This window comes from Amblyomma mixtum, chromosome 3 (genome assembly GCF_055824585.1).
Source record: "Amblyomma mixtum isolate Tamu chromosome 3, ASM5582458v1, whole genome shotgun sequence".
NCBI classification, from domain to species: Eukaryota; Metazoa; Arthropoda; class Arachnida; order Ixodida; family Ixodidae; genus Amblyomma; species Amblyomma mixtum.
This window is the reverse complement of record NC_143014.1, coordinates 29,943,938-29,956,109: the sequence shown is the minus strand read 5'-3', so window position 1 is coordinate 29,956,109 and position 12,172 is coordinate 29,943,938. Positions and strand designations below refer to the sequence as shown.

Sequence of the window (12,172 nt, the reverse complement as noted above, 5' to 3'; positions counted from 1 at the left end):
TTGAAACGGGGGAAACACAGCACAAATTATCGTTTCAGGAGAGACTAACGGCGTATAACAATCGGCGATCCGCTGCATTTTTTTTTTTTCGCTGGGAACAGCATGTTTTACTGGGGCGCATTGGACTGAGATCCTGAGCTCTGATTGCAGCGCAACGAATGTCGTGCTCCTTCGCGCATTCGCTTCGGTTTTTCGGATCGCCTTTTGGAATACGCCGTAAGAAAAATGCATGAGAATAGGTGGACAGATAAGGGCTTCAGGTACTTGTACAGTAAGAACGTGGACATGCGGTGGAGCGAAAGGACTAGGTAGCTTACGACAGGTTATACAAGCAGTAGCAGAAAAAATGAAGTTACAACGAACATTGAAGAGAAAGTCCAGCGAAATAACTATTGCATGAATACAGAGCCGGAAAAAGGGAAATCCAGAACGAAACGCTGTACAATAATTCCAGAGTCAGTGCCCTCCTTTTTGAGGCTAGATCAGGTTGCCTGAGTACCGGGTGACATAGAAGTAAATGCGAACAGAGAGACGATATTTGTGCACCATGCGAGAGCAGCGTAGAAAACATTAAACGTGTTTTGGTAGACTGTAAAGCTATATAGGCAGATATCGGAGGGGACATGGTCAGCCTTCCAAAAGTCGTGAGCTTTAGGGATAATGTAAGCAAAATTAACAAATCAGTGGCAGAGACGAGCGAGAGAAGACTGGAGTTGTAGTACTGGTGACGTAAGATCACAATGGAAAAAAAGTGAACGAACCATCGCAGAAATCAGAATAATTTGCTTGTAACATGGAAAGTATAGGTTAGAATAGGAAAGAGTCGGAGTAGCATTGAAAGTAAAACAAAGTATTAAAGAGGTCCTTTAATTTACTAGGCCCTTGCCTAGTAAATTAAAGGACCTCTTTAATACTTTGTTTTACTTTCAAAAGGCATACCAGTAAGACTAACTATCGCAGTCGGCGCTCGTATTATGTAATGGCGGGTGCATCGCAGTCGGCGCTCTCTCCGCCGACAACAGTCCGCGTAGCAGATGGGTGAGGATGAGAATCCTCGGCGAGGGAAGCAGAGCATGCCAACGGGCGCTTCGAACTGCGCGCGGTCGTCTTGCTCGTCACGTGACCACGATGGTGGGTAGCAGGTGGGCGAGGATATTTGGCAGAGTTTCAACAGTCTTGGTGCAGATGGCGCTGCGATGACCAGTCTGGATCAATACCAATTTTGGGCGGTGGAATTGAAAATGCAACCATGGATAGAAAGCTGTAAGATACTAGAGAACTTCGGAACAGGTTCAGAAGCGGTAGGCGCGATAGCCTGTTCGGGCTTACCCAGTGCACAGAAATAGCTAGAGCAGAAAACAGACTTCTGCATTTAGCCTTCCTGGACATGAGTGGTGCATACGGAAACTTGGACAGGGAACTCTTGCGTAACATACTGAAAGGTGAAGGTATCGGTCATGAGATAATTGATTCCTAAAGGAAATATGCCGAGTTAATGAACTAGAGATTACTTGGGGTGAACAAGAAGTACGACTGTACAGGTACGCAAAGGGATAAGGCAGGTTTCTCTTGTATCACTGCTAGCTGCTGTTCGTGCTTCGTATGATAAACATGGAAAGGAGGCCACGAGAAAGTAGTCCAGGTTATTATCTGTCTTACATATTAAGCGGAAGGATCGTGGAGCAGCGACTCTGCGGTTTAATATATGCGGGCGATATTGTACTATTAGCGGATAGGCAGGAACATTTGCAGACTTTGGTTGATTCTTGTGAAGGTGAAGGAGTCGTTGTAGGCTTCACTTTCAATTTAAGGCCACTATACTAACACGTTTCAGCTATGCTAAAACTTTCACGCTACAGAGAAATACAGATTTTTGCCTTGAATTGCAAATCATTATTTGCGGCCGTGCGTTTCAAGCTGGTTGCGCTGCAACAGAATCGAGCGATTTTTATATCTAGCAAGAAGTAAGCGTGCACTTGGCAAACGGCTTATAGTTGCGGAAAGGCCGCCGCGGTGGCTCAGTGGCTATGGTGCTCGGCTGCTGACCCGAAAGACGCGGGTTCGATACGCGGCAGTCGCATTTTGATGGAGGCGAAATGCTAGAGGCCCGTGTACTGTGCGATGTCAGCGCACGCTAAAGATCCCCAGGTGGTCGAAATTATCCGGAGCCCTCCACTACGGCGTCGCTCATAGCCTGAGTCGCCATGGGACGTTAAAACCCACAAACCAAACCACATTTGTGGGAACAGTTTACTAACACCCGCCACGGTGGCTTAGTGGTCAAGGCGCTCGTCTACCGAGCCGGAGTACCCGGGTTCGAACCCGACCGCGACGGCCGCGTTTCGATGGAGGCGGAACGCAAGAGGCGCCCGTGTGCTGTGCGATGTCAGTGCACATTAAAGATCCCCAGGTGGTCGAAACTATTCCGGAGAGCTCCACTACGGCACCTCTTTCTCGCTTTCTTCTTTCACTCCACTTTCCTCCCCTCCCTTACGGCGCGGTTCAGGTGTCCACCGATATGTGAGACAGATACTGCTCCATTTCCTTTCCTCAAAAAACCAAACCAACCAAACCAAACCAACACTTTACTACGTTTCCTTCGATGCCGAGCTCAACACTGTAGAAGAAAACTTTCATATACAAAAAAAACTCAGTCGCCAAATCGCTTGAAAGTTTCCTGTGCGTAGCTCTTTTCAGACTACTTCAAAGCAGTGCTCCCGGCCGTGAAGTGCTAATGACAATTCGGGACCTCCTCGATTCATCGTTCTCCTTAGCGCACTGTCCGCCGAAGAGCCCCGATTGCGCTTTCATAAACTGTGATGGCCGCGGTCACACGCAGGCTATATTGCGAAGGCGAGTATTCAACATGGCGCCCGTCAGCAGGTTGAGCTCTCTCGTTCCCGACAGATGGCAGCAATTTTACATGGCTTTCGCAGTGCTGTGGATGGAGGGAAAGCCTTGGAGGGGAGCAAACTGCAGACGCAATGCAGGATATCTCAGGGCCCCTTTCTTTCTGGCCCTTCTGGGTACTGGATCGCCATTACAGCACGATCCCGTGTACTGCATTGTTTACCTAACCACAACACACCAGCGACGCCATATTGCGAAGCTGTCACTGAAATATGAGGCGCAGTCTGCATATTTGAAGCTGGAGGCCGGCTTGGCCCTTGTGAAGTGGAAGCAGCGACGCGGAGCTGCGTACTGCGCACATAGGTGTTTTTAGCATACCCGAGACGTACTAGCGTAGACGTGTACCGGACGACTCCTGCGCACGTGGATAAGCACTCTCGTTCTCCCCCTGTGCAGCGCATGCATACGAGCGGGGCGCATCGGGTTCTGTTTACCAAGGCCTCCGTGGCCCGGTCGTCTCCCACGTGCGCCTTCGTCGTCGTCGTCAGGTTGCCGCCGGGGCGTCTGCGTGACCGGGTTCTGCTCGTGACTGCGCGTTCCGACTCGTGGCAATCGGACTCTGGAACTTTCCGGTTGGCCTCGCGATGTTGTTTTCCCCGCTTCTGTCGCGTCACTTGTCTGCCGCCGTGGGAATGTGGCGTGCGGCTCGGTCGTAGAGGACGCAGGTTGACGGGATCAAAATGCGAAAAGCTACCCACCGCGTCAAGCTCTGCATTCCGCCGCTGCTCTAAGGCGCGAACGTGTTCTGGCGCCGCTTATTATGCATGTGCGGCGATCGGCTGACATAGCGACGGACTCGAAAGCACCGCCGAAAGAAGAGCACTGGCTTTGTTTTCGGACATTGCAGGGAGCCCAACCGAGCAGCGAAAATGGAGGCTTTGCGCAACGAGAAAAACTCGAGGTGCTTGGGTGGAGGAGGTCGCTAGGAGGGGGATGAAGAAATTGTGGGAGTTGCGAACACCGCGGCGCCAGCACGTCCCACAATGAGCCAGTAAAAAGCAGCGGAGCAGTGCGCTCGGTTTATTCGCCATTGGCCTTGGGCTGCGATAGTGAATAATTGGCGACCGTCTCAACGCTTTTCAGTAGGGGAGAGAGGAGTCTTGGATCGGAAACATGAAATTAGAACCCGCAATGCACCCGCGGCAGCTTATAAAAAGGCCGCGTGACGAGGTGCGCCGTCGAATGCACCGTGCGTCATTCGCTCGGTAGGCAGGTCGGCCAAGAGACGGAATATGCGTTTTCTTTCCTTTCTCTGCCCGCATTGTTTGTGCGTACTGCCGCCGGCGGCAGCTGCTGAACCCCCCTCTTCACTTGACGCCACCCCATTGTCAAGCGGCCCAAGTGCGGCAGTCGCCTGATCTGCCTTTAACCCTTGCCTTCTTGCCCATTTCTTTCCGCCATCGTGATTCGCTCTCATGTGGCGCGTCGCCTTGACATTTTATTCGGCCACTGCTTGAAAGGCGCCAGCGCGGGTTTCGTGCTGCCTGGTCGTCGCGTGGCTCTGATGGTGAACGACGGCATCCAAGGTTAGTCACTTGAGGGTCCACCACATTGTACAAAAGCTGTAGGCTCTCGAAACGTGCAGCAAAACCTGCATTTTCGCATCGACTCGTGACGTGACTCGTTGACCTGCCGTAGTTCCTTTGCAGTCGCCAGAGCTGATGAACGCAATTCCGTTCCCTTCTCCACAGCTGCGTATAGTTGGAGCCACAGTTTACAGCCCGTGCCACTGGATTTCGTCCTCGGTTTCGTCAGCCAAGCGTGGTTTGTGGCTTCGGTGCTGATTGTCCGAGCTTGAACGCTAATGATAGTTCTATACATTTAATATGAGAATAGCTTTATTCCCGTCAAGTAATATGCAGGATACATGCAGTGAAAGCCCCTTTTATTGTCTCTCTTCGTGAAACATGGGTCCAGACGACTGAATCTGTGACGTTAAGGCGTCCGTTTCACGATGATTGAGACGAGTCGTTCAATGGGCTATGCTGACGTGTGTCGTGGAGTTTTCTTTCACTGCGAGGGCTGATAGGTCCGCAGCAGTTCCTTCCCAGCCGTACGGCGTCGCTCGGAAGCTGATGCTGTCCCCTTGTGTTGTGCGTCTCTCTTCCTGCACTCCTGCTTCCATGGTTTGGGTCGTAAACTTGCGACGGTGTCAGGCGAACCACAGCTGCCCTGGAAGGAGCAGAGTTAGCGTGGGAGGAGGTGGGTATGGCGGTTGTCAGGGGAACCACCCGGAGGGACAACCTTCGGAGTGGTTCAACCAAAGTAATGTTCAACTCGTTCCCTCTTATCGTGAATGGCAGTTTACCAAAATCCCTCAAGAGAAAAGTGTGCCAGGTGTTTCAGGGAAGCCTGCCACTAATTTTTAAAAACTTCTTTAGGTAAAGAGAAGCGTTCTGCGGCATAGTAATAAGTGTTGGTGGACGACAAAACATTTCCAGGAGATTACGGTAGCCGGCCATGCGAAATTTGAGCGTACCTCTTCGCGGCTGGCAGGTGGCGTGTTATACGCTGCTAGCCACCCTCAGGGATCCTCCCTTGGCAACCACCTTCCTGGCGGCGTTTCGCTCTGCTACTTGGACAGCCGGTTACCCGGTCGACTACGACGCGGAAGTCAGGAACGGACGCCCAAGAGAGGCGCTCTAAAACCAGGCGAATCATGTGAACGAGCAAGGTGTTGAGCTAAATTTTAAACGTTAGCTTTTTGGTTTGGTTTATGGGGGTTTAACGTTCCAAAGCGACTCAGGCTATGAGGGACGCCATAGTGAAGGGCTCCGGAAATTTCCACCACCGGTGGTTCTTTAACGTGCACTCACACTGAACAGTACACGGGCCTCTAGAATTTCGCCTCGATCGAAATGCGACCGTCGTGGCCGCGATCGAACCCACGTCTGTCCGGTCAGCAGCCGAACACCATCACCACTGAGCCACCGCGGCGGCTGTGTTTACTTATTAACTATTACCGATAGACACCCGCTTGCAATTAGAGGTTTGTAGCCGGCCGCTAGTAATAGCCATATCAGTTTTTATAATTTCCAAAGCGCGCCAACCGTCGTCGCTGAGGTTCCACTAATGTGGGCCAGTTCTCGCGGCATTCCATAACCGCGCGCTTGCGGGAGGGCGCAAAGCGACGTCAATCAAATCGCCAGACTCCGTCACGCACGTGCCCCGCCCGCGCTGGAACAGCGAAGTGGCCAGTAGCGGAAGCGTCGCAGCTCGGGCGGGGCTGAGATGGTCACGTGGTACTTTCGTCACAGTCTGGCGATTTGATTGACGTCGCTTTGCGCCCTCCCGCAAGCGCGCGGTTATGGAATGCCGCGAGAACTGGCCCACATTAGTGGAACCTCAGCGACGACGGTTGGCGCGCTTTGGAAATTATAAAAACTGATACGGCTATTACTAACGACCGGCTACAATTATCTAATTGCAAGCGGGCGCCTATCGGTAGTAGTTGAAAAGTTAACTGTTAGAAATTAGTTAATCACTTTACTAGCTAACATGATTCGCCTGTTTTTTTGACGTCCGCCAACACTGGTATTGTTATGTCACAAAAAACTTCTTTACCTCAAAAACCCTATTTTTAAAAATTAGGGGCTGGCTTCCTTGAAATGCCTGCTATAACAGATGTTTATTACTGGTGCTTATCTATGGAGCAGAAATGTGGAAGCTAACGAAAAGGGTTTATGGAAAGGAAAATGATAGGTGTAACGTTATGAGATAGGAAGAGGGCAGTGTGGGTTTGGAAACAAACGCGGCTTAATGACATCCTAGTCCAAATCAAGAAGACGAAATGGGCTTGGGCGTGCGTGTAATGCGAAGGCAAGGTAACCGCTGGTCCTTAAGGGTAAGTGGCTGGATACCAACTGCAGGCAAGGGTGGGGCGCCAGAAAGTTAGGCTGCGGATGAGATAAAGCGCTCTTTCCTGTCACTTCCTCGTTTCGCCTTCGGGCTTCTTCTTTCGCGCTGTTTTCACCAATGTGAGATAAAGAAGTTTGCGGAGATAAGGTGGGCTCAGATGGCACATGACAGGGTTAATTGGAGAGAAATGGGGAACGGGGCAGTAGCTTTTAGCGTACGCACGCAATTTTCAGAAGTTAGCGTTGCGGCTTTTACGCGCTTGGCGTGAAAACATCGCGGCGTCGTTCCAAGCGAGAGTCGTCCACTTCACTCGAATAAGTAGTCCTTGCGGGTCTGGTTGACACGCTTACCGGTAACTACTAGTGTTGTTTCCTTTCGCCGTGACTGACCTTGCTTCGAGGACGAAGTGCAAGCTATACTTCAACCCAGTTTTTGTGAGTCTATTCTGGCGCGCTTAGGCCTAATAAGGTTTTCAGGTGCGCTGCAACCGCCAGCAACAGATATGTTTTGAGCTTTGTTAAGGTTGTTACGTATTTCAGTATTTTCCTCCGGCAGTTTAATATGAATTTACAAAGGTATTTCGGGCATTACATATCATAGCCGCCGTGGTGGCTCAGTGGTTACGGCGCTCGGCTGCTGGCCCGAAAGACTCGGGTTCGATCCCGGCTGCGGCGGTCGAATTTCGATCAAGGCGAAATTCTAGTGGCCCGTGCACTGTGCGATGTCAGCGCATGTTAAAGAAGCCCAGGTGGTAGAAATTTCCAGAGCCTTTCACTATACGGCGTCCCTTATAGCCTGAGTCGCTTTTGGGACGTTCCATGAATCCATTACATATCGTCTGATGAAAAATGTTCTTGCTCGAGCGGTTTGTACTCATCATTTTCTAGATGGCGCCACTGTGTTTAGGGTTCTTAACTACGATAGTTTTAATCACCGATGCGTTGCTTATTTGGGAATTTTTCTGGCGGAAATAAATGTTACTGTAATATTTAGCTGTTAAAACTCTGATATATAATATTCTGGCAAATTAGCGCAAGTGGCGGCCATTTTAAGATTATTTCGCCTCCATGTAAAGTAGACTGCGTTTAACGTTTTCAGAACGCTGTCTCTGTGGGGATAAGTTGCTTGCGGCACGCTAACATAATTTCCCTTAGGTCCGTTGTCGCGCTAAGGCTATGTACCAAAACTCTCTAATAACGGGGCAGGGGAAGCTTTTCTTTTTTTTTTGTTTCCTTGTGGAGAAAACAGCTCGTAAATTTCACGAGCAGTTCGCGAGCACTTCGCCAATATTCTACTCGCCTATTCATCAGTGAGTACATTCTTCCGCTTGCCGGGAATTGGCGGGCATTGCGAAATGATAGCGAACCTGAAATAGGGTAAGATAGTGGGGGAACTTCTTGCTTCCACTATAGCATCGCTCTGAAGCGCGGTGTTAGTGGACGTTGCCTACAACGCAAGGTGACGAATGTATACTGCCCCTCCAAACAGTTTCACATTTTTTATAAGGCACAATAAAAAGAGCATGCTTGTGACGGCACGTTTACAAAAATGTCATTCATGGCTGTGTTCCCTAGCTCGGAAGGGTTGCAGTTTTCGTCATTAGACTTTTATCGCATAGCCGGACAGCCGTACGGCAAATGCGGTAAAGCGTTGCTGTTGCTGCCGTTGCCAGGCTTACATAACCACATTTGCCGTACGGTAGCAGTTGCCGTAGTTACCGTGTTTACCGTACGGTGGGACTAAAACTCTCCAAAATACTTCTCCTGAACACGTTGACAGAAAACGTGTATATTGACTGCGCCCGGTGCTCTTCTGTACTACGAGCCTAGTTACCCAAGTAAAAAAAAAAAACTCGGTAAAGTGCGCATACAGGTAAAGAGGGGAATGTATTTGGTTTATTTGGCTCTTGGTGCTACAGCCGGGCAATCCAGCTGAAGTAAAGTTCAACTTGTATGCGTATTTTAACCGCGCGAACGATGTGCTACGAAGAAGGAAACAGACAGGACGGAACGCGGAACTTCAGCGGAGTTTTACTTCAGAGACACGTGCACATTCATACATTCGCCGCCGCGGTGGCTCAGTGGCTATGGTGCTCGGCTGCTGGCCCGAAAGACGCGGGTTCGATCCCGGCCGCGGCGGCTGGAATTTCTTTGGAGGAGAAATTCTAGAGGCCCGTGTACTGTGCGATGTCAGTGCACGTTAAAGAACCCCAGGTGGTCGAAATTTCCGGAGCCCTTCACTACGGCGTCTCTCATAGCCTCAGTCGCTTTGGGACGTTAAACCCCATAAACCAAACCAAACCAACATTCATACATTCGTCGTAATAGCGCATGAAAACTAACAAACAACCTTCGCAAAACACTGGCATGCTGGCGTGTGTGGCGCAGATTTTCATCAAGATATGTGAACCCCGTGTGTTGCTGACGCTCGAGCGAGATTTTGTTCTTTGTACACAAGCCTCGTGGACTTCTCTGCTGATTTGGGACGGGAAGTTTTTCAAGGTTCTCGTTTCACGGAACCGAGGCGTGCAATTACGGCAGTGGCGCCAGTGGTCCACCAGTTGCCCACCCACTGCCAATGCGCCTCCTCCTGCGTGGTGCTCCTGTAGTCTAACGTTTATGCAACATCCGGTTTGTCCTATGCAGCATTTGCGCCCCGTTTAACAAGCTTAGAATGAGCGGGCTGGGGGTTTAAAATGTCTTTTTTTTTTATACCTCCAGCACGCTTGGGTTTCACGAACAACAATGCAAATATCAAAGAGCTGCAGGCATGCCTGCTGTGCTCGCAACTCATGGGTGAAGCTCAGCCAAAAGGCGCACTATGTAACGATTTCAAGTACCCGATTCACCGCTGCCATACCCCCCCCCCCCCCCCCCCTCTTATGCGAAACCCCTTTCAAGAAAATAGAGTAAACATCTAAATACCTAAAAACCTTGGCCGAGTGGTCTGTGTCAAGGCGTTCAGTAGTTCGCTTGTCGCAAAAGGATAAGAAAAAATGGCACTGAAAAAAAAAGGGGGCAGCACATGAACCAGTACACGCGCCGCTTTTCAATAAAGGTTTTTTTTTTTTCCTTCAAAATTAACGATCGTCGAGGCAAAATAAAATCGAAGCATTTCTAAGAAGTCATTCACGCCTAAGCCACGTGCGTTCTGAAATGCCCCTGGGCCGTAGTCATCAATGGTATCTTTAAGCCGCGAAGAAGTTTGTCCTGAGGTGTGAAAAAAAAAAAGCAGGTCAGGGACGTCATTTGAAAGAGGAAATTCATTCGGGCTTCCAAGATATCGAAGAAGTACGATAAGCTCTTCGGAATCCTTTATCATAAACGAGTCCCCAATGCTGAGCATGCGCAAGTGTTTCTGACGAAACTTTGAGACAACCGCCTGCCACGTGTCACACTTGGATACAGGTGCTCGAAAAGCAACACCTCGTTTATGGGTTTTTGCGGAAAAGAAAATGCTTACCGCTCCGCCTTTGCTAAGTTCAACTAATGCTCTCAAACGTTAGTCAACGAATGTTGGCAGTGTTTTTGGCACGTGTAGTGTTTTCTATGAGGTTATAGCTGGTTGGATTTGGCACGTTCACTGTGCCAGCGATTTTCGGGGCCCTAATCCTTAACGAGAATAGAAAACTGGGCGAGTTGGAACGGATTCATCTTAAAGCAGCGCGAAACACAGGACGTAGTGGAAGAAACGAGAGACGACACGGTAGCGCTCGTGTCATCTCTCGTTTCTTCCACTACGTCCTGTGTTTCGCGCTGCTTTAAGATGAACCCTAATCCTTGTGCGTTGTGGCCCAGCGGTGGGCCACCTAGATTTTCAGCGGTGCGGCGTGACCCAGTAGTGAGCCTCCGGCGAAGTCAACTTGTTGGAACCGTCAACTGATGGCAGTAGCAACCTGGCATGTATTCTTCATAGGCTCTGAAAAATCTCAGTTATGCCACGGCTTCATAGCGCCACTCAGTATTCGTGACGCACAGCAGGCATATACGGCGTGGCGCACCGGTGACCCGCTACACAGTGGACTTGTTAATAGGCTTCCATCGCGTGCCGAGGTGCAGCGGTTCGAGTGGGGGAGGACAACTTTATTTTAACAAAAGGTCCTCAAGGGCAGGCTCCTACTTGTCGAAGATTCCACGGGCTGGGCGTCACGGAGAGCTCAGTCTACTAACCATGTTTGGCCAGCAACACGGAGGGCGGCCTCCCATGAGGAGGAGGAGGCGATGCATCTGTTGCTGCCATATTTGTTTCACCCAGTCAGGACGAATTGTGAGCGTGGGATATGCGTCGAGTGGGACGCGTGCCGTCACCTACTTACGAAATGTGCCATGCCGAGGAGCAGCAGGTGGAGGAGTGCGTGAGCATGATTGGCTTCTTCGTTGCCGTCTGCTGCAGGGGGAGTTGACCACTTCTCGCACGACTGCGCGAGGCCCTGCAGTCTGGCGGAGCGTTTATCGCTGCCCTTGCGCATATATCGATGCGTCGAAGCGTGCGCTTTGGTGACGTCGCAGTTCTCCCGGAATATCCACGTCAAGAGCTGCGGTTCGCTGACTGGGCTATCGCCGCTCATGAGCTTTGGGCTGCTTCGTTTTTATAATGCAGTATATTCTTCGGCTTGTTCACTGGGAAAAGGGTGAGGGGAATAAATGCAAAAGCTTACTTGGTATCAGTTCGATGCGCGCTCGCCGAGTTCAGTGGCCGAGTCGACCGCTGTAAACCCATTGTGTGCTGCAGCGCATGCATAGGTGCACACGCATGGGAGCACCTACTTCACCGCTCTGGTCAACACCAACGGCCGGTGATAGAAGACTGATCCGGCCCGGTGTATGCGTCATCTGGAGGGGAGGGCCTTGGTTGAGCGCAATGACCTGTCCGTCCTTATCGGTCATCCTCAGTTGGTCATGCTATGAAGCGCCGCTGAGGAAACTTGAGACTTAATGCTTGTGCATTAAAAAAGATCAATGAAATAACTTAGTGTAACTGTGTTATTGGTATGACATCTTATGTTTCTGAATTTGGCAAGATTCTGAAAGCATTTACTCTACTCTTATAGCATAGGAAGAATTTTTTTTTTTTTTTTTGCAGTGAGTGCTTGTGCACATTTTTAAACCCCGTAGCCAGCCTACCATCAAGTTTCTGGCGTTGCCTGGCCTAGTTGCGCAAGCGCTTGTAGGCTTTCACTGTTTCGCAATAGTTTGCATTTCTGTTCTGTGTAACGTAACAATAATGTTTATTCACAACAATGGAACTGTCATGTCCTTACGGATATAGTACGTTTTATGCTCAACAGATTTCTTTATACTGAACCGCTGAAAACAGTTATCATCAGGCCGCTTTTCGAGGTAGGAAAAAGAAATGTTGCAGCGAACTACAGGCCGATTTCCATTCTCTCTATCCAGGCACAAAT

General features: G+C 50.1%; 1 protein-coding gene across 5 annotated transcripts in view; it reads left to right on the top strand.

The window, feature by feature from the left end:
- Window positions 1-12,172, top strand: part of Ae2 (anion exchange protein Ae2) — a 198,781-nt gene that overhangs the window by 87,828 nt on the left and 98,781 nt on the right. The window contains exon 1 of one of the 5 annotated variants that reach the window (XM_089578511.1): window positions 4,226-4,436. The exons of the other annotated variants lie outside the window; for them this stretch is intronic. The gene's annotated coding sequence lies outside the window, so the exon portion shown is untranslated. Of the gene's footprint in view, window positions 1-4,225; window positions 4,437-12,172 lie in introns of those variants that run through there. 5 annotated transcript variants of the gene reach the window in all.